Here is a 5,770-nt window from a genome sequence, read left to right on the forward strand (position 1 = left end):
GTCCCAATAGTCTGCAGAATGAGATAATTGTAAGTATATTGAAAAGAAAGAAAGCGAAAATATTGAAAGCAAAAAGTGCAAGCAACGCAAACAAATTTACGATCGTAACTTCCAAATATCAAGCCATTGTTGAAATTTTCTTTTAAAATAAATATTAATAATTAAAAAACTAAATTTTTTATTATTAAATATATACATTTTTATGAAAATTTGTAACAATTATATTTTGCTTAAAATTTATAGAATCATATATTTGTAATTATTCTATAAATTTTAAATGAAATATAATTGTTATTACACACAACATTTACTATGACTATTCCTGAGGCAGAGTATCACAGGTCTTTTTTTGTAGGTGCATGTTAAACGCGAACAGTATGGGGAAGAAGGTATCAACATGAAAACTATTTCGAAAGTTATAACTAAATCGGTCTATTGTTTTATATATTCATATATAATTACGCGAAACAATCACTAATTTATATTTCAATATTATAAGAAAGCAAAAAATCAGTTAAATTTTAATTAATTTCAATTGAAGTTTATGGATCTTTTTGTTTATTGTTATAGTTCTGGAAACATAATAATTGAATAACTATTTTATATTATTTTTGATTCCTTAGATTCCTATTAGTCATAGTTTAGTTTTTCTCGCGCATTCTTTCTTTTTTTCTTCCTTAGTAAATTCAAAATACATACGCAAACCTCATTTATATGCTAGATCAGCATTCGAAAAACTCTGAAATTAATTAAAAATGAAAGAGACGCAACAGAAATATGACACCGTATTTATAAAGAGCAAAATTACAACTTTAAACTTTAAACGAACGCAAATTACAATGAAATTGCTACTATTGACGTTAGTAATGACATAAAACTAGCAAGGATAGGCTTCAGGTTTTATGCAATCGCGCAATAGTATTTTAAATAGGGACGTTGCAGACTGCTATCAAGTATAATTAAAAGATATTAACTTGATATAATTTGTATTTGCGCTTAAGAGTCTGTTATGTCTAGTCAGGAAGTTAAAATTTTTCGAAAATTATCTTTCCCTCACATGTCTGTCTTATTTTCCTACAGAATAAATTACATAAACAAGATTGTTTCAAGAGAATCGTTGTTGATACGCATTAATATAAATTTTCTATTTTAACACGTGCAGGTTTGTCAAAGTATCTAAAAAATAAACTAGCTATTGACATGAAAATAGATTTGTTGGACTATTAAAATAATTATGTAGGACGTTCAAGTATAATGAGCGATATTGCAAGAAATTTGACATTCTAGTAACCATCTTGAGCGCCCTATTTAGTTTTAATGGTCCAACAAAATTATTTTTAGATCTATATTTAGCTAAATTTTTAAATACTTCAGCAAAATCGGTTTCTTTTTGTGCATTTCTTTCACGTGCAGAGGAGAGATTTTGTTTTATTATATGCACGCAGATTTTCATGTATATTCTTCTCTTTGTAAATATAATTTGAAAAATGTTTATATTATATTTGTAGAAACGTATGATTAATATTATTAATATAATCATATTTAATTATATTTTAAATGTATAGTTAATATTGTATTTATATTATAGATACATAATTGATTATATATATCTTATATATTTATATCAAATATTTACGCTATTACGTTTAGGAATAATTCTTGTGAATATTCAGCGAATATTTTGATTTTTATAAGAATTGTGTATGCGTTTATATGAGCAATGTCCCACGAATATCTTCAATCCTTTATGAAAACGCGATAAAATATCTGACAAAAAATGATTATTATATATAATATTATATATAATATATATATTATATTATATATAATAATGATGATGAGATTTTTATCATAAAACAAACAGATGTTTGTAATGTTTGTGACAAATGGGACAGCCTGTATATGTCTATAGAAATATGTTATATTATTAGACGCTGTATACTTCTAATTCACAAAAACAATATTCGCTGCACGTCGAGTCGAACTTTTATCGCGCATTACAATTATTTTTTTTTTCTTTATTCTTTAATTTACGATGGTGGTATACCTATTTCACTTTTTCCATTAGATATCGGTACCGTTCAGAATTCGTATAGATCAAAATGGTACAATTTGAAACATGGTATAATTCGGAACAAAATGAACTTTGAATCCAATTTTCAAGATTCAAGTTTGATAAACCCTCCCATTGTGCGATGGGTACTGAAATAATGGTACAAACAATAGTACAAAAAAAATCAAACTTGAACTTCAAAAATTAAATTCTTAATTTGTTCAGAATTACACCACGTTCGAAATTGTATCATCTTACCATATACGATCGTTGTCAGTCCGGGAATACTCCCGGTCTCCGATGTTTGTCAACATAATTTATTCTCATTGTCTATCAGAAAAAAATCTGAGGTTTTCAACGACTTGTAAGCGTCGCATGAAATCTTGATTAGGAACCATGAATTGGCGAATGAGAATGAGGTCGTTTGGGGATAAACGTAATGTGTTTACAAATCGAGATATTTATGTAATTTACGTATATATTTTACAAAATTCCGTAAATAATTCGTATCATACATATTACTATTGGATGCATGAATAATTGGTCGCATCGTGACATTAGAAGCAGAGAGAACACGAGTGAGAGATTTAATAGCGCGTAAATTGCAATTGTGCCGCATGATTAGATCCGTCCGTTCCTAAAGGATTTTGTCGGATTTGAAAAGCATACGGTATCCAATTCCTAAAGTGCACTCTTGATTCGGTCACGAGGCGTCGAGATAATTAATTGTTCCTCGACGAGACAACGATCTGTGTCGAGAGGATGCGACGTTACCGTGTCTGTCGTGTATATCGACGGTGTTAATCGAGTCTCTCTGGTCGTTAGATATCTCCGTTTCCCGTAAAATTAGAAATTTAGATCAGATAAGTGCGGGAGAAGGGAGTAGAACATTTCCTGACCAGTTAGCCGCCACCTTTCCCTTCGATGCCACTGGCGACCCGCGAACGGTTCCACAGATTTCTTTTTCTTTTAATGTAGGAAAAGATACTGGTATATATGGTATCCGTAGACCACCCATGTCTTTCACGTACAGGGTGTATACAAAATTTTCACAATTTTTCTTATATAATTTTTCTTATATATAAATTGTTCGATAAGTAGGAGATTCTCTCGACGTATTTAATTAGCAAACTTTGAAAGATAAATGGTCCCAATGTCGAATATTCATAATTAATATTCTATAAAAATTTTTTATAGATATTGATATTCAATTAATGTTATATTAAAAAAATTTTCACAGCATTTTGAAATTAAAACATTTCTCAGCAAACATCACCTAACAATAACATAACTCGATTAATTCCTATTTAATAATATAATTTATCACTAACATAACAAATTAAATCATATGTATATATTGTTAAATAGGAAATTATAACTAACAGTTATGCTACTGTTAGTTGGTGATTGCCAGATTAAGTTAAAAACATGAGATCAATAATATTTCACGTCCAATGAAATTCAAGCTAAAATATCGAATTAAATTTGTTAATAAATTTACAGTTATAAGAATTAAGATACTTGACACACCCTGTATGTTTAGATTCTTTCTTTCTGAATTTCATTTAACGCGCGTGTTTCCCAGTTTCGACTCGCACGTTGAGTTACCACTAACTTAAGATCGTTGTAAATATTTATATTCGTGTAGATAGTCTGTAGGTGTAAACCGTCTTCTTCTGTCGTGTAGTTTCGTCGTTCTTCGGCCCGATGAAGTCGCTTGTGCTCTTATCGGCGCGCTGAATGTATAAACGCGCATTTAAAGCGGCTTGGAATATTATCAAACTCAACGCGGTTATCTGTTATTGTACGATCATACCAAATAGAATGAGAGGAACAAGGGAATACCTCACGCTAGTCGATCGTAATGTATATTTAAATGTTGTTGTTATTCATTGAAAATAAAAATTATTCCAAACGAAAATGGCTCGATAACGTTAGCGACGATCCCATAGTTTTAAAAATCTGTTTACTTTGAAACTTCAATCTAATCTAGTATAATTTTATAAATCTAGATTTGTTTATATAATTTTACTTTTTTAATTATACAACTTGATAAAGAGAATGTATGTGTTTTCATTATAAATCGTACAAATTTTATCTTGCTTATGTAATTTTACATACTTTTTGCAGTATACAATTCGCACATCGCTCTGATTGAAGACCTGCAGAGTAATTGCGTATGACTCGTTCAGAAAGAGGGAGAAAGAAAGAGATAAAGAATGTGTTCGACGTATCCAGGTTTAATCTCGCGAGAGTAAACAAAAAGTAGTTCCCTCAGCTATCCCTTTTCGACGCAAGTCGTTATATGGATCCACGAGAACGAGGCTAAGCATCATTCCCGACTTTCCCAACAATAGCCGGCAGTTAACGCGCTTGCCGGTCAGTTAGTACTGTTTAACTTTAATTAATACCCGCACCTTCCACGGACAATAAAGTGTGATGAAACGCCGTGCAAACAAGACGTTGCGTCTCCCTTTGCTCCTTCATCATCGAGCTAATTTCGAACCTTGTCGTCACGTTGTTTGTTCGTTTTCTGCTTATGGACGTGTCGATAACCCGCCTTTTTGCACGTAATTTTAAATTAAATTAGCGGGTTCAATATTGACAAATCCGATACAATAATAAAACACAACAGCAATCGCCTTTGTTGAGTCTGTATGATTTATATCGATTATAAACGAAGAGTCTATTATCATTTATAACTTTTAGAAATTTTTGAATTTATAATTTTTTTTATCACTGCTTATGATAACAATATTTATCTATTTTTTTTTTTTTAAATAATTATGTATAAAGAGAGTTTTAAATTCTTCTATCTTTTTTCTCTCTCTGTTAAATGATGCCAAGACGGTGTTTGTTTCAATTTTGCAACAAAATTATCAAATGTATATGCGCTTCGATATTTCAATAATTGCACTAACTGTCTGTCTCTATAATTTTAGGATTCGAAAGTCTAATCACGTCGACATGAAATGTGAACAAAAATTGCGCACTACCGTCGTTATCGTCGATAAGGTTGTTCGAAGATACGAAGAAATGATACATTTCAAAAGTATAATAGATAGCCAAAGGAACGTAAGATAGGAAAGGTGGAATTGAAAAGAGATGGAGTGGAAATGAGTTTCGTGAGAGAAGGAAGACGAATGGAGGACCGTCCGGCTGTTGTACCTTTTACCGTTTCCCCTGGGGGGACGATTTAATTACAATAATCACAATGTTACGGTTCCTGGTATTCTGCCCAGAGCATAGCGACTTGTCCCACGGAAGAGAGGCTAATCGTTTTCCTAAATCGGGGATACTATTTCGCACAGATCCCCGATGCTATTTTATGGTATCGTGGACGATCCTTTTTTATTTTGCCTAATAAAAACAGGACGGTGTTGCTCTGTTCAGATATTGATCTCTGCAACTTTATTCTTTTTTCAAAAAATACCTTTTGTTTCAATTTCATCCGAGAAATATCAAAATATCTTATACTTTGTATCACGATAACCTAATTCTGAATAATAATGTAATCTTATATTTTATATTAGACTTTCCTTTTACATTACATATTACTTTCTACATTTACATTACATATTTCTTTTATATTACATATTACATTCTTATTACAATCTTTATATTACTTAATATAATATTACGAAATATTCTATAGCAGCAGAGAAAGCACGTCGTTATATACTACGATTTGTGCGTGTATATATATATATATATATA

Source organism: Trachymyrmex septentrionalis, unplaced genomic scaffold, assembly GCF_001594115.1.
Source record: "Trachymyrmex septentrionalis isolate Tsep2-gDNA-1 unplaced genomic scaffold, Tsep1.0 scaffold97, whole genome shotgun sequence".
Classification (NCBI taxonomy): Eukaryota; Metazoa; Arthropoda; class Insecta; order Hymenoptera; family Formicidae; genus Trachymyrmex; species Trachymyrmex septentrionalis.